The following is a 25735-nucleotide window of genomic DNA, read 5'->3' on the forward strand; positions in this document are numbered from 1 at the left end:
CCTGTCACTCCAAAGAACAGAGAAACTCCAAAGGCAAGACTGGGATTGCCTTGTCCTCGGGTTCTGGAAATCGACAAGCGACAGAGCAAAGGGAGGTGTGCAAGACGGAGCTGTGTTGATGTTGGACTCCCGTCAGGAGAGTGATAAAGCGACTGCTGATGAGTGAGACTGATTACCGCAGCGTAGGCTGCCAAATGAGTGAAGGTTGCCGACAGTCCCAGCACTGCACCTCAGCAGTGAGCTCAGCTCTGATTGCTGTCTCCTCAAGTCTCCGAAAACAGATGGGCTTCACTTAGCCTGGAATGTCGCTAAATGGCACAAAGAAAACCAAACTCGCAGCTAAACTCAGATCTTCTGTGCCGTCCATAAATATGCTGTATTCTGGGAAAATAATACAATGTGCGTATATTAGTGCTGGGAAAATTATACTGGAGGAGAATTTTTTTTGTCTTCCCAAAACATTAAAAGGTAAACATTCAATGTTTGACTTCTTAAAAAAGTATAAGTGTGTATATCAGCAGTTTTCTGTGTATACGATGATGGGACAAAAATAAATATGAGCACCATGATAGTGAAAGTGGCTGTGGGATACTTGTAGAGGTGTCTGGAATTGTTGAGTAAAACACACAGCACGACTCAGAGGGTGACGCCAATGAGCTGAAGAAGAAGAGCTCCATGGTATCATGGAGAGGATATGTCACAAGTAGTGGACGTGGTTTTGGAAATCTTGCAAAAAATTGGAATTTGCACTTTAACACGATTTAAAGTATTTTATGGATACTTGTTGGTTAACCACCTCAACATTAACCCTGGCTGTGAATTCTCAGAATTCAATATAGTTACAGCTAAACCTGAGTCCGGCTCAGGGTGACATGTGTGGCCTGTCAGTGAGCCCCAAACCTTAGAAACAACTCCACCAACAGGTTTAAGGAAACTGTATTTATTTTATAAAATACCTTCAACAGGCTTTATCTTTCAATAATCCACAATTCCAACAATACAACTATACCTCTTCTACTCCTCCCAGGAGTGCTTCACTTGACTCTTCTCCCACAGAAAGGTGGAGCAGCTCCCTAACAATCCAGACCTGGGAGTACTTCTGATGTAAAAAGGCTGCTACCTGGAAGCACTTCCAGGTCAGCTCCCTCTAGTGGCACCCGGGGACCCCAGCGAGGCTGTCCAGCAGAACATCAACTCCCATGCAGTCTTGCAAGTGTCCAGATGGGAGCCCTACCAGAGGGATGCTGCCACCCATCATATTGGTTGGAACACATGATCCTGGGAAGTGATCTCCCTCTGTCTTTCACTATGACAACCTCCCAACCAGGAAAGATATCATTAACCAAACCAGCTGGGGCACCTGTTCATCCTCATCCGTCTGTTATAAGGGTTTCTCAGCCAGGTACGAAACCATCCATCCCAGCCCAGATTTCCATGTCATCTATGACACGTGTAATGATTTGTTTTTACAGGGTAAAGCCCAAATAACTCTCTGGAGATATCTACTAGTGGATAAAATAACAGTATGCTGCAAAAAAACTCAAGATATGTCTATGCATTTTGCCACTCTAAGGTAACTCATCAATATTCATAAGTGGGATGGTGCCTTCAACCAAAACACAATGGCATGTAAAGAAGAAGCTGAGAAGCTAGTTTTAGAACAAAATGAAAGTGAACCATTTGTTGAACCCAACGACAGCGATGACAATGTGAATTGGTCGTCAGACGTTGACATGAATACGAAACTGATGACCAAACCGCCATGATATGTCTGGTGAATTCAGTCACCTGAACGTTCACCTTGGTGTAAGTAGCTGTGTGGCAAAAAAGCAAAATAACTACAATCAAGTGGAAGGACGAGAAAGCTGTTAGCCCCCAAAACACTGTTTGCAGTATAGCAACTGCTAATGTTCAAGTTGGGGTTATGTGGAAGTCACTAAGCCGTGCACTGTATCCTTCTCAAAGGATATGCTCTCATGCTTAAGCAATAGAAAAAACATTGCAACAAAAAGTGCCAAAAAATGCACTTCTACTGTCCCGATTGTTACTCTGGTCTGTGCATTGGTGAAGGCCTCAAAACATGTCGGCCACTGTCTTCTGTTCTTTCTTGCAATATTCCTCTTTTGCCTCACATTTTCCTTCTTGAAGGCCTCTCCGTGCTTCCACTTAAACCCCCTAAATGTAAGTTATTTTGCTTGGCTACCCTGGCAGCCGTTGGAAGGCCCCGAAGTGTGTTAATGTAGACAACCTCCTTCTAAAATTGAATACATCTGGAGTTGTTAACGGAGCTTCCAGTAATGCGATTAAAACTCGGACTACTGGCGCTCAGTTGTGTAAATCTTGGTTTGGATCACCTTGACTTTGTTTTTCTGTCATCTGTTGCTACTTTTATTGTTTTATTGTTTTAGCTGTTATGATTCATTAGCTCTCCTCTGCTCTTCTTTGGCGGCTGGATTCTCTCAGAAACTTTTACCCCTTGGCTTAGGCCTTAGATGGAGGTTAGACAGGAAGTTCCTGTCATTTTGTGTTTATTTAAAAAAAAAGGTAAACGTTAGACATAACCATCACTATTGTATTTATGTTGATGTTTTGATATTCACGTATTTCTGTTACATATAATAATAGTTTTTCAGCATGTTTGTGGGCTGTTTTTTTCTGGTGGTAAACATTACGTTAAGGAGGATAAAGAAACCAGGCCTGCCAGCACAAAACATCAGCCGATCAATGCTTGAGGAAGAGGTCAGGTTACATTTTGTTCAACAGCTTTACTACGTTTTACAGTTGATTCAATCTAACCCTAACCGAGGTAACACAGCAGTTAGTGGTGTCACCTCACGTCACTTGGTTTTGTTTGTTTGACATTACGGCGTCTTCTCGAGTTCTATTCATGTAGTCTTCTTATGGTGCCTCTGACTTCCACTCACACTGTCCACTCGGCTCTGAGTACATGTGTACTCTATTTACAGTACAGTAGATATACGGATATGTACTCTAGTGCCTACTATAGTGTGCTTCTGTTTAGGGTTCAGCTGAATCTGTCACCCCTAATGTGGATCGACTTCTGTAAGCCAAAGACAATGAAGTGAGTGGAAACCTGAATAAAAAAGGGCACTGCATGTACAAGTACTACTAATGCATCGAACTTCTATCACAAGTCATGATACACACTGAGTAAAGCCATCAGACACCGAAGTCCTGTCATGTCCTGCCTGGAGCAAGCGTGAAAATGAGCAACAAGGAGAACCATCAGCAGTTCACTTCAGGAACGGCGATTCACAGGCTGTAATCTTTATCACGATAGCTGTAGCCATAACTAAACGACCAAAAGACAACAAAGACATTTAAAATTGTATTAAGCTTCTGCGCCTTTGCCTAGCCCTGAGAGGCTTCATATTATTACAAAGAATTGGAACTGTGTTTAATCATAAAATACGTTTTTCGTTTGAAATAAATGAGAAAGTTCTCTTCCTGGTGGTAGAGAAGTGACATTGCTTAATTCAAATTTGCCACTCCATGAATGTGATACAACCTGTAATACCTGTAATGGGACATTAGGGTATCTCAGCATCAGAGACAGGCCTAGCAAATTGTTCAGTTTCAAAGGAAGTTCATGGAGGAACATTTAAATAGTGGCCTTCCCACCACTGGAACCGTAGCATTTCCACTGCAGGAACTCTGCCTATTTTGTTGTTCCTGGTACTTTTGCTTAGCTCCTACTCCAGGCTATGTACATTTTGTTCAACTAGGAACTCTCATGGAATGGCTTGGGCGATGAATTGCACTAATTAGTTGACCACAAGCACTGGTGCCATTTTGAAAATCTGTTAGTAGTTTGGACTTTGGAAAATTATTGGTAAACATGGAATGCCACACTTTGCACCGCATCACTCTTCATAGCAGCCTCAATAGTGAAACCCACCATGCACCTCATTGAAGCAATAATCTCAAATGTTTAGTTACGATCACATCAAAGCAATAAAGAAAGTGGTTTTCGCATTAACTTCCAAAATGTGCCTCATTTTGCAACAAATTACTCTTCTTTGCACATCACATATTTTGCATAAAGGTTACAGCTCCTGTTGTGTGGTGAGAAAGCAACACACAAAAGTGGGCAGAGGCCACACGTATCTTAGGGCCTACATTTCTAACCAATGGTGAGAACAGCACAGGGGATTGTGGGAAGTCATCTTCTAGACCTGGACTCTGTATATGCTGGAAGGGTGCAGAAGAGGGCCAAATGTATAACTGCGGATCTCACCCATCTGGGAAATGGACTGTTTGTGCCACTTCTTTCAGGGAAGCGGTACAGAAACATAAAAACACGTACCAGAAGACTGAAAGACAGCTTTTTCCCCAGAGCTGTGAAGTCCATCTGCTGATACACACTCATACATCTACATCTACCCCTAACCTGCCCCCTTGTAGACATGCACACGCACTTTCCCTCGTAATCAAACACAGACACTCGTATTCCTCCCCTGCAGACCCACGCACACAGATCACTGGTCTCTGCAGGCGTACTACCTCAGGAAAAGTCTGGACTTGATGTTTTATTGCTGCTGTCTTTTATACTTATTATGTTTATTTTATTATTTATAGTGTATTGTGTATTTTAAGCATTCTGCCTTGAAGCCGAGTCCTACGAACAAAATATTTTGTTATGTGTATGCAAAGTGACAATAAAGAATTCTATCTATCTATCTATCTATCTATCTATCTATCTATCTATCTATCTATCTATCTATCTATCTATCTATCTATCTATCTATCTATCTATCTATCTATCTATCTATCTATCTATCTATCTATCTATCTATCTATCTATCTATCATATAGTGCCTTTCCTATCTATTTATCTATCTATCTACATTGCACTGGAACTCATTGGCTCCTGAAAATAAAGATCCTGCAGTGTGAAAACATCTAATGTCACATAAAGCAGGGCTGAGTGAGAGAAACAGAGAGAGTCACTCCACTTTCAGTGCTTACAGGCAGCCCCTACGCACACGGACACTGGAGTTCTTCTATTAGCTCACAGTATAAAAACAGCTGCTTCTGAGGGCCTTTGCAATTCATATTTTGTGGGTTTGTGGCTAGTCGACGGCAGTTCCCACAGTACAAGTTTCTGGACTAGGACGGATTGTGGTACGATTTGACGACAAAACAATTGGCGTAGTCAGCAGCATTTTTACTCTGGATAGGTGGAGTATAGTGGCATAACGTGGGGGCTGCGTGAGAGAGGGAGATAGCTCAGGTAATGTTTTGATTGAGAGCTCCATGTGCAGTGCTAACTAAAAGCCCTTGTGCAGCTGAGCATAGGTGTTCTTCTATTAGTCCATGGCATAAAAGGATCTGCTTCTGGGACCCTTTGTAATTCAGACATTGTGGGTTTGTGGCTAGTCGACAGCAGTTTCCACAGTGCAATTGTCTGGCCTGAGACAGAATGTGGTATGATTCGATGACAAAACACTTGGCGTAGTCTGCAGCATTGTTACTGTGGGTGGGTGGAGTGCAGTGGCAATGCCACACATAAAGTGGGGGCTGAGTGAGAGAGAGAGCTCAGCTGGCATCGCCAGGAAGTTCTCTGCTTGCAGTGCTTACAGGCTGTCTTTGCGCTCCCAAGCAGAGGAGTTCTTCTATATTTCTTGCTTTAAAGGGACTACTTCTGAAGGCCTTTGTCACCAGAAGTTTCCACAGTGCAAAATATCCAAACTGGAATGGATTGTAGTGTGGGTACACGATAAAACAAACACAAATGAGAGCACAACCTGGATTCAAACTTAGCAAGAGTCTTCTTTGTTTTCTTTAGTTATCTAAATAATGTTGGAGCATGCGTGTTACTGTCCACAAAATGAGGAGCACAGAAGAGCAGCAGTGACATGGGCATATATTCCCTTAAAATGTATTCATCCGCCTGTTCCTTTTCCTGTTTTACCATTGGAAATTTCAATGTGCTGCCTACGCCTACCTGTAACTTACATTAAATCAGCAACTACCATTACCCTGCAGTCACCAGAATCCATTTTGGTTTGTTTACTGGTGTGCTTAAACAGGCTCCTGGTGCATTTTCTATTGTTTGAGTTTAGTTGTGGTCACTAGGAAGAGCCTCCCAAGCCCCAAACAAGAGGCAAAATTCAGATGAACACAGATTCAAGGTTAAATAAAAAGTTAGTTATTTTACAATAGCACTTTCACAGGGTTAAAGTCAGTCCAGCACCGACTAATACTCAAAATAGCAACTCTGTCTCCTATTCCTCCACTGCCTCCTGACTCAGACTCGCTGATGCAGAGGAGCTGGCTTCTTTTATGCCAGACCCGGAAATACTTTCACAGCAGCACACGTCAGAAGCACCTCTGGGCCAAGCAGGAGCCCCCCAACAGGGCTGCCCATCAGGACTACAGCTCCCAATTTGACCTGCGGGTGTACAGAAGGTAGCTCCACCAGAGAGATGCCGGCACCCTGTGCATAGGGGGAATATATGGCCCTGGGAAGCAGTCCTTCCATTATGGCCTCTTGGCTAGCAAAGGTGCCAGCAACTAACCTGGCAGGGATGCGTGTCCATTCACATCATTCTGTTATGGAATTCCATCTAGTCAAGGAATTGGCATCCGTCTCCATTGTAATGCCAGGCCCTCCATTATGGCATTCGCACATTTCTTATGACTAAATGTTCACCACTATTTTTTTTGGGTTCTAACCCTCGCATGTGTTTCTATCTTTTTACTGGCTTTTTCATTTGCACTACTTTTTTCCTACTGATCTGTTTCTAAATTTTTCCATTTTCTCATTTTTCTGGCTTTTAGTTTTAGTAATTTGATCCCAACTTTTAAAATAGTTGCTATAGACATTAATCCAGCCACGTTCAGCCAAAGTCTTCGTGCTCACAAACAACACAAACATCTAATTGACAAAGGACAAGGGAATCTTTCATGGGCTGGACTGGGCTGAACGTGCAGCAATGTGTCAGTCCTCCTAAATTTTAACAAAAGGATTTAGCAATGCATAAAGAATCATAAAGTCAGTCACCCATTTTTGTGCCAGCATCCAGAAAGAGGACCTATCCCATCACACAAAGCAGACACTTTACTCTCTTAACCTAGTCAAGTCAGGCCTGATAGGATATCCATACTTTAATAAAAGATCTAGGGGTCTCAAAAAGTAACTAAGGGGGTAAATTCCAGTTAACCCTGTGTCAGACGAGATGACTACCGTCAGGGCTTGATTTTACTGTATAATTTCCGGTATTTTATAATGTCGGTCGTATAAGTCGAATGAGGAAAACTCACACTATTGGTCCAAGAGATTATGATATGCTAACGCCCACCTGAGAGAGTAACCATGGAGCACACTTCCGTTTTTTTTGTCTGTATTGTGCCTACATGACCACATGGTAATACCTGAACTATTCCGAAGTGACGTTTGCACTGTTTTGTGTTTTTTGTATCTCACATCCTCATACACCTTTATCATAAGAGCATCCCTTATCTATGATGGAGTGTTCAATCAGAAGAAAATATTAACCTGGTTTTAAATTAAAAGTCGTTGAAGTAGTGAAAGAAATTAGTAACTGCGCTGCTGCAACAAAATTCGATGTATCTGAGAAACTGATGAGAGATTGGAGTAGGCAAGAATATGTAAAAAAAAATGTAAATGTCGCATTTTTGAATGGATGTATAAGTCAGGGTCTGATTTTATGATCGATTTTTCGGATTTCAAGACCCAACTTATATGCAACTTATACGGAATTCCAGAGTCGTTTAGTCATAATCTTTAGTTATGTAATCTTAGTGCACATTGTCAGTCACAGCACACTCTGGTCGTGTAGTTTGAGACCCTTGGAAACTGAGTCAGAGTGATCTGTGTAAGGTTTGGTTTTGTCTGAAGCCATAGGGGCAGGCTACTGTCTGTACGAGAAATGACAACAGATGAGTAACACTGCTTAGCTATCAATGCAGCTGCGAAGAACGGAGGGCAGCGGGTGGTTTAAACTGCACAAACAGAAGAAAGGCTTGTCTTTCTGATGTCTCATGTTGGTTGTACCACAACAGAATGGTTAAAGAAAAAAGACAAGACCAGGAGTGTGGCTGAACTCGCCACACCTGACAAACATTCATAAAGCCACAAGCGCTGTCAGGAAGTGAGTCGAATGCCCATCAGGATGTAATGACCTCATCACACTTTGGAAATCTGAAACGGTGCTGAAATGTTATCATGGAGTCATGCTATCTGTCACCCTTAAGGCAACAAGATCAAGCAACTGCAGTCTTACCTTTGACACACTCACTGCCTAGAAATTGTGTAATGTGCCTCTGGCTTGAGGACCATGACTGCAGGGCAAAGGGAGACAAACAGAATCTTACAAGCTCTCAACATGAACGAAACAGGCTCTGGCAGTAACGACACGTGTCTTCTCATCCTGCAGGTAACAATGGAAGTCAGCTCTCGATCACATGCACTCCTCCTCAACTTGTGTAACATATGATTTCATTTCAACTACAGCTCAAACTGTCCAAGATATACCAAGGTGAAGACCCTAATTGTGAGCTTAGGCACATGTTTCTGGAATACCCCCCGCTCAGATGTTATTGCAATAAAATCTTTGCTGACGTAGCATTTGCCTGCTATGTGTTTCTGTAAGTGCCCTGCTACCTCTGAAAGCCCCGTAGGAAATCTCCAACAATCGCAAAATTTATCATCAGTTAAGCTAAATGAACACCTTTGCCATGTGGAAAGAAATTAGAATATGGACATGAAAAGCCCATCTAGTCAACAAATGGGTCAAGCATTGAATCACTGAGCCCTAAATGTGTTAATGCAGGCAATTTCTATAGGGTGGTCCAGATCTAATTATGCAATTTTCATTACGCTACAACTTATTAAGTTTATTACATAGAAAATCACCCAAAAAATCCAAAGAGAAGTGTGTGAACTGACGACATGAAGAATCAGCTTTGCGCTGAACTGGAATCGTCCCCACATAAATCAAAGTCATCCGGACGATCTGGACCTCCATAATTAGATCTGGACCACCCTGTATTTTACTTACAGTACTTATTTAATGAACGTTTGGTCATCGATTGTTTCAATGCTTTAAGGAGTTTTCACACCTAGTTAATTTGAAGTTTTTTTGTTTTACTCTGGAGAGGTTTCCCCTGTAGTCAATTTTAAGTTCAGTAAATGTGAGCCTCTCTAGTGCGGACCAAAGTGACAGGCCTGAGACCCCACCTGAGACCCTTTAGAAAGAGTGGTCTTTGTGCAGTAACAAGCGAACACTGGAGCAGTTTGCATTGATGATCAATGTGATTGAACACAGGTCTCTTCTAACTACAAGACACACAGTGCATTATGGGATACATTTAATCTCAGGATAAAAATAAGCATACACATGCCAACAAATCTACACAGTACACCTGGCACAAGTACCAGTCATCCTGATTAATCCTAGCACCTGACTGAGCCTCAGAGATTCTTAATCTCTCTCAAGATCGGGTAGAAGCTGACTACATAAAAAAATAAAAGGTTAAAATTAACTTGTTTGATCAAATTAAATCCCCTAATTTGCACCACTGTCCTCTCAATGTGATTGTACTTTTAGTGCCAGTTACTTTGATAACCACATAGTGTCACTCATGTATGTCTGTAGATCACCTCCTGATTCGTCTTGGGTAAGGAGTACTACCCCAGAATGAGAGGGGGCACTGTTGCTAATGGTATCATCTCTTTCTTCTCCAGCAGTGATGAGAAGACACCCAGTGAGGGCAACTGACTCCGTCCCATCCAGTCAGAGGAGCATAAAAGCAAGATGCCCACAGAAGATGATTCTGGACTCCCCACTCATGAGAGAAGGAACTCCAAACTAGACTTGATCTAATAAAGATCCCTTGTCATGGGCATTTCTGTTTTGTTATTGTGCCATTGTGCACCATTTTAGTTTTTTTCAGCAGTTATTAAACAGTGTGGCCCAGCTGGTGCCCGAGCATTTCCTCAGTCCAGTTGTTGGACCTCACATGACCACAGTAGTCAATGTTAGTCCAACAGTCCCAAGTGAACATTATGAACATGTATATACAGGCCTACAGTAGATCTCATTCATTCATTCATTCATTTTCCATTGCTTATCTGAGACCAGGTTGTGGGGGCGATGATGCCCATGTGTCCCTTTCCCCAGCCACGCTTGCCAACTGATACTGTGGGCTCCCAAGGTGTTCCCAGGCTATTTGGAAGGTATAGTCCTCCCAGTGAGCTTTGGGACTTCCTCAAAGTCATCGACCCAGCTGGTCATGCCCATAAAGCCTCCACAGGTGCCTGAAGCATCTCAGTTGACTCCTCTCGATGCAGAGGGTCAGTTGCTCTATTCCAGGCCTCCCAGATGTCTTTGTTTCTCACCCTAATCTCTAAAGGAGAGCCCAACTATCCTGTACATGAAGCTCATTTCGTGATCTCATCCATTCGCTCATCTCCACAAGTGAGGGTAGGGACTTAGGTCAACTGGCTCAGCTCCTTCTTCACCAGTATAGATATAGTACTTAACGACACTCACCACCCTGATCTGCCCGTTGAGTTCCTCTCGCTTGTGAACAAGTCCCCAAGGTACTTAAACTCCTCCAGCTGAGGTAGTAACTCACTTCCTGCTTGGGGATGACAGTCCACCTTGTTCCTACTACCAACTGAACTAAACAGAGGTGACGTTCATTGGGTAGACTACTGAGAAGTGAAAATTAAAAGCGCCCGATACTTTCACTTGTCTGAACGAAACTGAAGTCCATCACTGTATGCCCTCACCAGAACTTGTCATCTTCTGCGCAGTGTAGTGTGCAAAGTGACACACCATTTTACTCACAGAACAAAACGCATAATTACTACAAATGTGGTGGTGTAAAAATGCTGCTGTTGTTGATCCTTCATAATGAGAATTCCTTGGAAAAAGTCATTTCTGCCCACTGAAAGAAGTTCACGATACATCCTCGGGGTGGCTATTCATTTGTTTAGTTGGCTTGAAAGTTGGTGTGTGAAATGCAACCGTCCTAACTGGAGATTGAAACAAAGCAACCAATTAACTCCTGATCTGGCAAATGTCCTTATTCTGTGATTGTTTTAGAGAGGCTTTTCTCAATATATATATTGCAGAAAAATAAATATTCTAGGAACTAGGAGTCTTTTGGAAAACAAAAAACATTAGTCTAGTTAAGCAAAATGATCGGTCATTTTGTACATTCACAGTGCGCTGACTGCAGTGGGATCATATGATGATGTTGGGGTCTATCATTGGTGATAGCAAGTTGTCCTTCCACTGTAAGGGACTTTTGGAGGAAGGAGGAATCAACACGGCAGGGCCACTCACCACAACTGTAGTTCGGAAAAAGAAAAAGAATGAAAATGTCAGCTGCTATAACATATCTACTTGGTACTTAAAACTCAAAGTCTTCCCTAAATTATCTGAACTGTGCATAAATTAAGATTACTATCCATGAAAACTCCATTTAAAATGAATCAATAGAACGTTGCTTTTGCATTTGCATTAGCAGCTGTGGTTTACTGGCTAAGGCCTTGGAGTGTCAGCCATCAAAGCTGCCAGTTCAGCTCTAGCTTCAAAATCAATATAGGACTCTTAGCAAGTCGCTGCTCCATTTGTAAGATATGTAGACACACAACTGGGCCGCATCTCAATCCTGGAAGTCAAATTGCAAAAAGGATGTTAGAGAAATGTACAATGTGATAAAACTAACCGTATTTGAAACTTTCAAGCTCTTTGGATGGTCTCGGCTTCTAAAATGTATCATATATTCTTCCACTGCAACATTTTTTTGCATTTACTTTAATCCCTGCTCAGAATCAAGTGGATTTAGAAAACGGGAAGAGGGCTGCTTTCTGTTGTAAGTTTGTGGTCCTGTCAGGGGTTCCTGCCTTCAAACCCAATGCTTCCATGATCAGTTTTGCAGTGCAGGACTGCAAGTTAGATTAAGCAAGGTAGAAAATGGATGAATGGCTAGACTGTTGTCCTCGGTTCGACTGGTGTCCCGTCCAGGATTGGTTACCATCTTGTTCCTGCTGAGGCCTCAAGACTCTTTTAATAATGAAATACAGTCTTGCAAGTTGCTGGGAATCTGAGAGTACGATCAATAACGTAGGCTAACGCACACACACACAGAAAGACAGAGGGACGATACATGTACAGCCTGATATCAATATTACATTCTACTGTATTTAGGTAACAGTAAAATGTGAAACTCAGGTCTGTGCTGCATACTGAGGCCTACCTATATATTGATAAAAGATTAATATCCACTTTCCCTGCCAGAGTAGCTGCTGCTTTGGCTTCATGAATTTCCTGGTCTTTTTTCTTGGTATTCCATACTGGCGAGCAACCGTAGCAGCTGACTTTCCCTAAATGAAACATATTCAATAATACGGCCATTTCTTGTAGGGTGATCACTGTCCTGTGTCTCTTGAGAGCTCTTTCAGATCCACTAGAAGCCATACATTTTGGACCCATGATTGTAATCAGACAGAATGATCACTGTGCAAGCAAATCAGATGTATGAGGCTGACTGCTGTGGTGTCCCCACAGACAAAGTGTGTAGTTCTGCATTTCTGCAGTGAACTATACATTTTTACAAAATTTAGCTTATTGCAATACATTTGTGTACATTTTTATGGAAGTATACAATAAAAATGATTAATATTGCATACATTTCATGCATTTATAACTAGATCTTTTTAGTTACTTTACATTTTCTTGCCTAAACATACCATCTGCAGTTTTCTGCAGTATTTCGCAAAACTTGCAAAATAATTTCCATTTAATTATTGATGACAAACCTGTGAATAGGCAGCTCCTTGAGCTGTAAACCCATGACTCCTGAGGGCCGACTGTAATCTCCATAAAAAACTTATAATGAGGTCTACTGATAATGGCGCGCCCCATAACACACAAATGGTTTGATTAACAGAGTAATTGGAGTTACGCCATAGCAGTTTCACAGAGATGTGCCACCTGGAGGTTACCGTGGAAGCAAACTATGGGATAGTGTAGTGGGGGGCTGGCGCTCCATTCACAGTGTTCAGAGATGGTCTCTGCACGGCTCACTAAGGGAGTTCTCCTATTACTCTACGAGGGAGGAGGCCGCTACTGAGCCAGACGTCGTGGGTTTGCTGCTGACCACCAGCAGCAACTGACATGCTTTGGAGTTGTGAGTTCGCAGCACTTCAGGTGGGTATCATGTGCTTTGGCACTTAAATGTTACTGTATTGCCACACCACTTCAAAAAGCTTTGTATTCTTGAATTATTTATTCTTTTAAACTTTCAAAGGTACAGAAATATGTTACAAAAAAATTAATGTGTCTTTCTGCATTCTGATGGCAAATCACAAGTATGACTGGACACACCTCTGGCCAGACTGAATTCCTTAACAAACAGTAGTAAAGGATTTAATGTAATATTTTAAAACAGTTGAAAATAAGATTTTAGGTAAAATACATTTTATTTATGTGCTGAACGGTGCCACAGTGGTAGCATTGCTGCCTCACAATAAGCAATCCTGGATTTACGGCTTGAGTCCTCCCTGCATTGAGTTTTCGTGTTCTCTCCATGTTTGCGTGGGTTTCCTCCCACTGTCCAAGCACATGCAGGTTAGGTGAATTAGCCTGTGTGTGTGTTTGCACTGTGATGGAGTGGCACCCTGTCCAGGGTTTGTGCCTAATTTATCTTTTCTGGGATCAGGCACTGATGTTGGATGAGAAGTCCTGACTTGCAATTGGCTGTACAATTCTTTCCAAAGGTATTCAGTAAGCCTGAGGTCAGGGCTCTGTGCAGGCCACTCAGGTTCCTCCATATCTATAGACCTGGCTTTGTGCACAGGGGTGCAGTCATGCTGGAACAGAAAACTGTTGCCATAAAGTTGGAAATACACAACCGTCTGAAATGTTTTTGTATGTTGTAGCATCACTAGAACCATTGGGCCCAACCCAGACCCAGAAAATCAGCCCCAGACCATCATCTTTGCTCCACCAAACTTCACAGTAGGCACCTTGTAGACCAGAAGGTAGTGTTCTGTTGGCATCCGCCAAACCAAGATTTGCCCATCAGACGGCCAGATAGTGAAGTGCGAGTCATCACTCCAAAGAAGACATTACCACTGCTTCAGATTCCAACAGCAGCGTGTTTTACACCACTTCAGCTTACATTCTTCATTACCCATACTGCCATGACTGGCACATTTACTGTCTTTAATCAACTCAACACAAACTAAAAATGAAGCTACTGTGTAATAAAAAATTTTGTAAAAGGAAGAACATGTAGACTCTCCTGCTTTATGCCCTATGCTAGCTGGGATAGGCTGTCTAATTTATATGCTGCTTCCCACAGAGAAGATGTCTAACTCATTAATTTGTTGCATTCAAGACTAACGAAAAAATAAGGAGGGTCAAGTGGACAGTTTTGTGTCTACTGTAACCCATATATCTGATTTATTAATAACATATGTTACGTGATGTTCACAATGTGTGCCTGTGCATGGTGGTCAATTGGTGACACCCTGGGGCCCACAGAGGTCTTAATCTGGCTAATGCAATGAGCAGCCATCCATCAAAATGCAACTTTTATTAAAACATAAGCAGAATAGGAATTTGTTTAGATTAAAGTGCTATTGGCTTTCAAAGGAAGCACACTTAAGACCTGTTTTCAGTTTCTAAGATCTAAGAGAGTAATATTTAAGAAAAAAAGACAGATTATGATTATTTGCAAGAGTGCCCAGATTTTGAAATCGCCAGTTCATGGCCTTTCATGCAACCACAGAAGTTGACATGATAAATGGCTGCTTTCCGCTTGAGGCTTACGGAGCTCAACTGCTTTCAAGGAACTCACATAAAGAGCTCATTGAATTTAACTTCACTCGCCAATCTTCAGAGCATGTCATATAATTACAGCTCATACAAAAAGGAATCCATATTCATGTCAAAGATAAACGAAGCACATACAGCTCCTGCTGACTACTTTAGCTGTTTCAGGCTCATCGATACAAAAATCGTAAGTTCACAGACTCCATATTAGCTAAAATAACTGGATGATTTCCAACGGTGGATCAATTTGTTGCATTAAATGGATTCCTTGTTTAAGCAGGTAACTTATTTCTTCTCTCATTTTGTGTATCAAAATTGACCAACATTATGCTTTACATTACTAAAAAGATATTAGAACAATCAATGAATTAAGCAGACTTTGGGCAGTAAGCATTGGCACCTCACCATCCTGGGGGCATTTCTCTGCTCTGATTGCACATTTTCCTCATGTCACAGACTCCCCAAAGGTGTTGTGACATACAGGGGGCACACCAGCTCCCCAAACTCGACACAGACAGACTCAGACACAAGTTCAGCATAACGTACAGGCTTTATTCTGTGGGAAACGCTTCCCAAAATCATTTCCAACCAACACTAATGCACAGTCCAGTATAACACCAAGCAGTGCACAGTAACAGCAAGCACTTTGTCTCTGTCTCTGCCTCCACTCCTTCCAGCAAGTGTTGTCCTCTCCTTCTCAACTCTGACTCTTGGAGTAGTGGCTTCTTTTATCCTGCACCCAGGAGTACTTCTGGTGGCCTGTCAGCGTGGTCCGGAAGCTCCTCCAGGTGAGGTGGAAGCCTGACAAAGTAGGGTTCCACAGTCCCTGCAGCACCCCCTGGCAGCAACCCTGAAATGCAAAGGTTTGTACCAAACTGCAAATTCCATGAAGACTTTTGGGAATCCGAGGTACTGCTGCAACCCTGGGGGTCTGCCACGTAGTCTTCCAGGGGAGATAATGCGGTAAGGGTCCTGGCCAACTGCCGTAGTGTGAAGGGGAGGTTTATCAAAGACTCTTAACTAGCCAGGTGGTGGTGAGCGTGTCCTGTGATGGGCTGCTGTCCTACTCAAAATTGCTTCCAGTGACAGATTCTGATTCTTCAGGGTGCATTGGGATAAGTGGGAAATTGAAACAGAAGTATCAATTGGATTTTACTTTTGTTGTCTATTAGGAAAAGGATATTTCCATGAGGCACTTATAAACAATTAAGCAAATGCCACAAAAGAAATCATTTTTTATCTTGTATACATGTAATGTCTTTCATAGAGCTTTTGTTAGGAAAACTATTAGTGAACAGTCACCATTATTACTTGAATCCAAGATGGATATCCTTAATTACATCAAGCCTGATGGAGCCTGCACAGTGCCAAGAATATTCTTTACTTATTGAGAATTTTCCCTAACATTTTACAAAATTTAAGGGACACCAATTCATGGCTTCAAATCCAATATGGATAATTGAAATACAGTAAATGTGAAAGAGTCTACAACAGTAAAAATGAACAGAACCTGCACAAGAGTTAAGTAGCAAGAAGGTTCAGTCAGTTTGGTAAATTAGCAACAGAAGAGCCACCAACAATATAAACAAAATTTTAGCGTTAAGAGAATGATGATAGGCCCTGACAGGCAGAATTAGGACATTAGAACAATCTGGACGAGAACAGGTCATTCAGCCCAACACAGCTTGTCAGGCCTGTCCTCATAATTCTTCTAAAAAGCCATCAAGTCGAGTTTTGAAAGTCCCTAAAGTCCTGCTGTCTACCACACCAATTAAGGAGAACAGCCCAGAGTGGAGACCCCATAAAGCTAAAGTCAACGTTACCAAGGGTTGCATAGCAGTGATCTGGAATGGAAGATCTGAAGACTCAGGCGTTCAGATGCAGGAGAAGCAGAGGCAATGGTTAGGTGGAGAAGTTAGAGTTTACAGCTTTGTAAGATGATGGCAGAGCTTTGAAAATACTTCAGTACTTGACACAAAGCCAGATGAATCTACAGAAAATGGATGGATGGACTTAGAATAATGTCTACATCCATATTTGGCTGGAATGAAAACTCACATACACTATATTGCCAAATGTCTGTTAACACAGACCTTCACACCTATATGAACCTGCTGGACATCCCATTCCAAAACTATGAGCATTAACATTGAATTGGCCTCATCTCTATGGCTATGACAGACTCCATCCTTCTACTCCACCCTTCTGAGAAGATCTTCCACTAAATTGTGTAGTATGACTGTAGTAATTTGTGGCCAATTTAGCTTTTGTGGATTCAGGCACTGATATTGTTTGAGAAGTTCTGACTTGCAATTGGCAGTACAATTCTTTCCAAAGGTATTCAGTAAGCCTGAGGTCAGGGCTCTGTGCCGGCCACTCAGGTTCCTCCATATCTATAGACCTGGCTTTGTGCACAGGGGCACAGTCATGCTGGAACAGAAAACTGTTGCCATAAAGTTGGAAATACACAATCGTCTCAAATGTTTTTGTATGTTGTAGCATCACTAGAACCATTGGGCCCAACCCAGACCCTGAAAATCAGCCCCAGACCATCATCTTTGCACCACCAAACTTCACAGTAGGCACTTTGCAGTCCAGAAGATTGTGTTCTCCTGGCATCCACCAACCCCAGATTTGTCCATCAGACAGCCAGATAGTGAAGCATGAGTCATCACTCCAAAGAAGACATTACCACTGCTTCAGATTCCAACAGCAGCGTGCTTTACACTACTCCAGCTGACATTCTTCATTACCCATAGTGTGCAGCTTCTCGGCTAAGGAAATCCATTTTTGGGACGCACAATTCTTGTGCTAATGTTGTGTGAGTGATACCATAGAGAAGAGACAATTTTTACGAGTTATGTGCTTCAGCACTCAGCAGGCCTGCTCTGTGAATTTTTGTGGTCTGTGCTTTGTGGCTGAGCTGTTGTTGTTCCTAGGTCAGCGTTTCTCAACCTTTAAGTATTTGTGACCTGAGTTTTCATAACAGTTTTAATCGCGCCCCCCCTCCAACATTTTTTTGAAATGTAAATGCATATTTTATTATACCTACTGTAATAAAGCACAGACACGTACATAAAGGTTTGGGGTTTTGAGCCCCGTATACAGCCACAAAAAATTTTAGGTACAATAATCATCAAAATCATAAGACAAAATGGGAAGGGTTGGACGGACAATATAGAGTGGCGGACCGGAAATTAAGCGTGAGGGATGCTGGGAAGTCGTGGTGGCGTATGGAAGTTAGACATCATCACTGAGGGACCAGAGGAAAGAAAGGAACCCAGAAGTGCTGTTCTTTGATTTGTCCGGGACGGCTTATGGCGGTGGCGCTTTGTCTTGTCTATGGGAAAAGAGAGAGAGAGGTGAGTACTCTGCCTTCATCCCCTGGCACGACTTGTCGCAGTGCACGTTGGGTCCTTAAGCTGCTCCCAATGCGCTCGTGCGTGACACTACTTAATTTTTATCGACATTTATCTAACTCTATATTTATTGTTCTAGTATCAGAATGTAGTTTAAGTTAATTTGTTTCAACAGATGTTTTTTCATATTTTTGATTCTTGTTTTCTTTTTTTCACATCTTTGCACCCCCCTTTTTGTTACTTCGCGCCCCCCTAGGGAGGCCCGCCCCACAGGTTGAGAACCACTGTCCTAGGTGCTTCCAGTTCACAATAACGGCACATACAGCCAACTGTCACAGGTATAGCAGAGCAGAAATTTCACACACTGACTTGCAGCAAAAGTGTTATCCTATGACAGTGGCACGATTAAAGTAACTGAGCTTTTCAGCATGTGTTTGATTTTATGGTCCTGTTAACAACGGGTGCAGCTGAAACTCTTGCCCTTAGTGATTTGGTGGGGTGTCCGCATACATTTGGCCATATAGTGTATCATAGGCGCTCCCTAGTGTTATTTTTGAAAATACATTTTACAATTACATTTATTTGCTTAGCAGATGCTTTCATTCAAACAACTTATAAAGGAGGTCAACGTAATTAAATACATCAGTCTGGGGACTGTTTGGGAACAAGTGTTACAAGACAAGGGTGCAAAATTGATTTCAACAACTGAAAAACTCCAAAGAAAATATAAACTCATTATAAGTCCCAGATTTACAAAAGCTAACAGCTAATATCAATTAGACTGAAATTCACCAACCAAGAGAGTCTTCAAATGCTTCGTAGTCAAACACTTTGAGGGAGTCGGATTTCTAAATGGAGGTGGTTAGCTTGATCCACCAGCCAGGAACTACAGATGAAAAGAGTGTGGACTGTGTCACAAACGTGTGTGTGGGAGGCAGCTCAAAGGTCTAAATGAGAGTAATTCCACTCCAGACCAGAGGGTGGCACAGTGCGCTGACCTTTTTTCTAACTTTCCTGCAGACCATTCATGGGAAATTCTGCCTGGCCCTGATGATGTCACTTCTGGTTCCATCCTTGATGTCACTTCAAATTCTTGGATGACGTCACAAACGGAGAAGAACCCATTACCGAAGAGATTTCTGGTTCCGGCCAATTTGATAACGTTACATCCAGGTCAGAACCTATAGAAGAGGACCCTTCCACTTCCGCTCTTGCTGACTTCACTTCCTTTTCTGGCCTTTAAAGCCGCCGTATTTGACTAACCTAATCAGTTCTATTTTGGACTCCATTCTGAGCACATCAGTGCTAGCAATTTACCCATTTGCAGCCAGGGAATATTATACGGGTGGCTTCCCCAAACCTTTCTATGACTCTTGTGTTTGCTTTTTGTGACACCTGAGATGAGGTGGCGTCTCCAGATGTTGGTAACCAGCATGCCTGAGTGGTTGAGAAGCAGCATAGGATCTCACACGCGTCTCCATATATAGGTGCCAACCCACTGACTGCTAAGCAGGCAAGCATCAAGAATTTGAACTTAATACATATCACTACAGGAAGCCAGGGTACTGACCATAAATAAATACCAGTCTATGGCAGGGTACACACACTCAAGTCATTACAGTATAAAAAAGCACTTTAACAGGGACAACTCTACGCCCCAGCTGAGAATTAAACCTGGTAGCAACTTTCCATGCTGCATTGCTTCTCTGCCTCCAAGCACATCTCAGGATCTAGATAGATAGATAGATAGATAGATAGATAGATAGATAGATAGATAGATAGATAGATAGATAGATAGATAGATAAGGCACTATATAATAGATAGATAGATAGATAGATAGATAGATAGATAGATAGATAGATAGATAGATAGATAAGGCACTATATGATAGATAGATAGATAGATAGATAGATAGATAGATAGATAGATAGATAGATAGATAGATAGATAGATAGATAGATAGATAGATAGATAGATAGATAGATACTTTATTAATCCCAAGGGGAAATTCACATGGATCTGTCCATTTTCAGTAACTGCTTGACCCAGTTTTAGGTAAGTAGTGGATAGGAAGCCAGACATCAAGTCAAATGGCAATGGCAATTTATTTATTTAATTTTTTTTTTTTTTATAAATTTTATTACAATCCATACAAAGCAATCAAGTTTTTACAAAAAGAAGAATTATGTTAAGAACAGATCAATCCCCACCCTGAGAGAGAGAGCAAGCCAAACGCGTAAAATTTAAGGCTTGTAAAATACCTAAATTAATAAATTCTCTGTGCTTTATAAACTTATTTTAAAATATTACTGATTAGATCCTGCCATGTTTTGAAAAAGTCTGTACGGATCCTCTAACTGAGTATTTGATTTTTCCAATTTCAAATTATATAACACATCGGTTTCCCACTGACTTAAAGAGGAGAGTTTGGGTTCTTCTAGTTTATCAGAATAAGTATGCGTGCCAAAAGTGTAGTAAATGCAATCACAATTTGTTTGTCTTTCTCCACTTTAAGCCCCTCTGGAAAAACCCCAAGCACAGTTGTTAATGGGTTAGGAGGGATTGTGAGTCCAAGCTGTCTGAGAGGTAATTAAAATTTTTTGTCCAGAATAATGTTAATTTGGTGCAGGCCCAGTGAGGCTGGGACTTGGTTGCAACGTTCGGAGGTTGGATCATGACCTGGAAACATTTTGGAGAGTTTTAGTCGAGACAGATGTGCTCGATATATAATTTTGAGTTGTATAATTGTATGCTTTGCGCATATGGAGCTCGAGTGAATTCTCTGCATTGCTACTTTTCACTCCTCTTCTGATATATTAATTGAGTGATCTTTTCCCAGTGTCCTCTTGGATCTTTGAAAGGAAGGGATTGTAAAATGATTTTATATATTGTAGAGATGGAGTCTAAGTCCTTGAGATTGAGCAATATTTTTTCCAGCATGGATGAGGGTGCAAGATGAGGAAAATCTGGAAGGTTCTGTTTAACAAAGTTCCTGATTTGAAGATAGTGAAAGAAATGTGTAGCTGGAATGTTAAATTTGGAATGTAATTGTTCATAGGATGCAAAGACGTTGTCTATATAAAGATCTCTAAGCAAGTTAATTCCAAATTTTTCCAGATATTAAAAACTGCATATGTTTGTGAAGGTTGAAAGAGGTGGTTCTCTTGCAGAGGTGCCACAGATAGAAGCTTCTCCGTCTTAAAATGCTTTCTACATTGGTTCCAGATTCTAAGTGAGTGGAGCACAATTGGGTTATTTGTATATTGCCGATAACGTGTGTTTATTGGAGCACAGAGCAGGGAATACAAAGAAGTACTGCAGGATTTTACTTCTATTGCGGTCCATGCCTGTGTATGTTCTTCTATTTGTGTCCAGGTTCTTATCGCCTGTATATTTGCTGCCCAGTAATAAAACTGGAAGTTAGGTAGAGCCATGCACCTTCTGCCTTTTGTCTTTGTAGGGTCGCTCTTTTGATGCGTGGATGTTTAGAATTCCAAATAAATGAGGTTATTGTTGAATCTAATTGCTTAAAGAATGATTTATTAATGTATATTGGGATGTTTTGAAATAAAAAAAGGAGCTTAGGAAGAATATTCATCTTAACAGTGTTAATTCTTCCAGCTAGTGTGAGATGAAGGGTTGACCATCTATGCAAGTCTTGTTTAATTTTTTCCATGCAGACGCAAAATTTTGTTGATAAAGAGCTTTATGTTTACTTGTGATGTTTACCCCGAGGTATTTAAACTGTTCTGCAATGATAAAAGGTAGGGTATCTAATCTAATATTATATGCTTGAGAATTCACTGGAAAGAGTACACTTTTATTCAGATTAATTCTGAGACCAGAGATCTTTTGAAATTCTGTGAGTGCTGCTAAGACTGCAGGCACAGAATTTTCTGGGTCCGATATATACAGTACCATATCATCTGCATATAATGAGATTTTCTGTTCCAGTCCTTCTCTGCTAATCCCCTTTATCTGATCAGTATTTCGACAATGTATTGCCAGTGGTTCAATGGCAATTGCAAACAGCAGTGGTGACAAAGGGCATCCTTGTCTTGTGCCACGTTCTAGTTTAAAGTAGTCTGAGCAAATGTTATTGATGCAAACTGAAGCTTCTGGGTTAGTATACAGTAATTTAATCCATGCACAAATGTTCGGGCCAAACCCAAACTTCTCCAATGTAGTAAAAAGGTATTTCCATTCAATCATGTCAAATGCTTTTTCTGCATCCAATGATAATAATATTTCTGGGGTGTTTGATTTAGTTGGTGAGTATATTACATTAAACAGGCGTCGAAGATTTGAAGATAAGTGTCGGCCCCTAATAAATCCAGTTTGGTCTTGTGATATTACTGAGGCGAGCACTTTCTCCATCCTTCTAGCTATGATTTTAGAGAGTATTTTAACATCGTTATTCAGAAGTGAAATTGGTCTGTATGATGCACATTGTAATAAGTCCTTATTTTGTTTTGGAAAGACAATGACAATTTATTTATATAGCACATTTAAAAAAACATAGGAATGCTGCAGCCAAAATGCTTTACAATAATAGAATAAAAGAAAACATACAAATAACATAAATAACATAAATAGAAATAAAATATATGTACATAAATAAAATAAATAATAAATAATAAATAGAAGTAAGATTACATAATCACAATGAGGAAACCATCAGTATTACTGAAGGTCACGAAATGCTAGTAAACACAAATGAGTCTTTAATCTTGTTTTAAACAGTTCAATTGTAGACGACTCCTTTATGTAATGAGGTAGAGAGTTCCACAGGCGAGGAGCAGCAGCTGTAAATGCTCTGTCCCCCTTAGTTTTACACTTGGTACAAGGGACAACAAGAGACAACTGACCAGAAGATCTAAGCACTCTAGATGGCTGGTGTAAAACACACAATTTGGATAAATAGGCAGGAGCAAGCCCATGTAAAGATTTAAAAACTAGCAACAAGATTTTAAAATCAATTTGAAAACTGACGGGCAGCCAGTGTAAAGAAGCTAATATTAGAGAAACAGAGTCATACTTTCTTGCCCCAACCAGAAAGCGAGTGGTAGCATTCTGGACCAACTGTAACCTGCGTAACAGAGATTTGCTAATCCCAGAATACAGCGTGTTGCAGTAATCAAGGCGAGAGAAGATAAAAGCATGAGTAGCTTTGTCAAGATCCCTAGAAGATAAAACAAGGTTTGATCTTACCTAATAGACGAAGCTGGAAAAAGCAACTCTTGACTACAGAATTAATCTGTTTCTCAAAAGAGAGGTTGCTGTCAAAGATAACACCAAGATTGCGGACTTGAGGTTTGCAAAAGACAGAGAAAGAGCTGAGAAGTCCAAGACCAATTTGTGCTTTAGCTGATGGACCCACTATAAGCACCTCTGTTTTATTTTGATTCAGATCAAGAAAATTATTAGCCATCCAGGATCTTAGTTCAGAAAGACAGTTGTGGAGTTGATTTGTTGCAGAGTTGCAGACAGGAATATAAACCTGAGCATCATCAGCATAGCAGTGAAAAGAAATGTTAAATTTCCTAAAATAGCTCCAATAGGGTGAAGGTATATAGAGAATAAAATAATACCCAAAATGGATCCCTGAGGAACACCACATTTAAGAGGAGCAGTAGATAAACAAGAGGAATTTAAAGTCACTGAAGTGTCTACCAGTTAAATATGACCTGAACCAGTTAGAAGCACCCCCTTTAAGCCCAGCAAATGTAGTGCCAGTTCATTGCAGGGCACACTCACTCTCACTCTCACATGCACCCTCAAACTCACACATGACTGGCAAATTTACTAACTTTAATCACTTCAACACAAACTAAAAATGTAGTACCTGTGTAATAAAAAAATGTTGTAAAAGGAAGACTCTGCACAGGTGGTGACTAGACCAGGGTCTCAAAAGGCAGACATGTTAACTGTTATGCCACCATTTGAACCCTGGAAGCTTCAGCAATGAAAAAAATCACAAAAAGTGACAAATATTTTTATGTAAGTTTGTGTCCTGGTGTTTGTTAAGCAGGACTTGCTTCCTTGTCTCCTCAAGGATGTTATGACGCTGGAGCTAATAAATATTAGAACTGCACTTTGGTGTTTTCTGTTTTGTGTATCTCTGCAATACACAGTGGTATGCAAGTTATGCGTGCAAAGAGCCCAGCCGGCCAACACCCATCTACCATGTGAAAGTGCCCAAGCGATGGGCTCCTGTTGAAGTCTTATCTGACTCTGATGGGCTCCCCCCACCCCCCAACCCCACCAATCAGCCCCTAATCACAGAGCACCAGGAAGTGACCAGGAAGAGAGGAGAGTAAACTTCCCTGAGGACTTCATAGCCATGGCGTGACTTTAACCTCTGGAGTGCCACTCTGTTATTGCAGTATGATAGCTCTTTATCATCCTTTGATCAGAATCACTAATTAGATCTTTCTGCCTTTGCTTGTCTAAAGCTTGGAATGATTAAAGAGAAATCACCTTGTCATCAAATTCAGTTATCCAAGAAGTTGCTGGACCACAAATCTACAGCATGAAGCTTTGGTTTTCTCTGCTTACAAGGTAATTAGTGCCGCTGATGGAATGTCGCTTCATGCCACTGGTGATATCGGCTCCTAATAAACTAAAGACACGAGGCAGGTTATTAATTTGGAACAGAACAGTTGTACTGATGTAAAATAAATGCCTTTGAAGTGTAACTTCACCCACCGAAACCCTGAGGAAGACAGGGTCCACAAAATGTGCTTTGGTTTATAACTCTTCCTTTGTCCTGTCTCATGTTGTTTAAAATCAAGATTGCTTCATTCATTGATTGAGATTTCGCACATCTTTGAATAGAATGATTTGGGTCAGGTGATGGGTAATTTGACTGTTTACTGAGAACAACACCCATCTTTGGTTCTCCCTCCATTTTAATCATGCACAAAGTATTTTGTGTCCAATACCATTCAATATTAAAATACTTACAAATGGATTAATTAACCTAATTCATCGTCTTAATCAAGTTCATATTCATGCGAGCCCAGAGCTTATCCTGGAAGCACTGAGCATAAGGTGGGACTCATCCTTGAATGGGACATTGGGAAAATGGCTTGATGAAATACATGGGGTCTTGTTATCTATATGGGTATACAAGGTGTGATCAAAAAATATGGTGAATGCTTTAAAAAAGAAACGTTTATTGCAGTAAAAGTCACCCTCAAAATACTCTCCTCCATTTCGAATGCACTTGTCCTAACGCTCCTGCCTCTTTGCCAAGCAGTTCTGGAAGTTTTCTTTTGGGAGTGTCTTTGGTTGGGCTGTTGTGGCTGCCTGGATTTCCTCAGTGGATTGAAATTATTTGCCTTTCATGATCATTTTCAATTTAGAGAACAGCCAGAAGTCGCACAGTGCCAGATCCGGTGAATAAGGTAGATGCGGACACAACATAATGTTTTTATTCGACAGAAATTGTCATACTAGAAGGGATGTGTGACAAAGAGCATTGTCATGTTGAAGAATATAACCGTTTCAACAAGTTTCCTCGGTTATTGATG

The sequence above is a fragment of the Polypterus senegalus genome, chromosome 11 (assembly GCF_016835505.1).
Source record: "Polypterus senegalus isolate Bchr_013 chromosome 11, ASM1683550v1, whole genome shotgun sequence".
Taxonomy (NCBI): Eukaryota; Metazoa; Chordata; class Cladistia; order Polypteriformes; family Polypteridae; genus Polypterus; species Polypterus senegalus.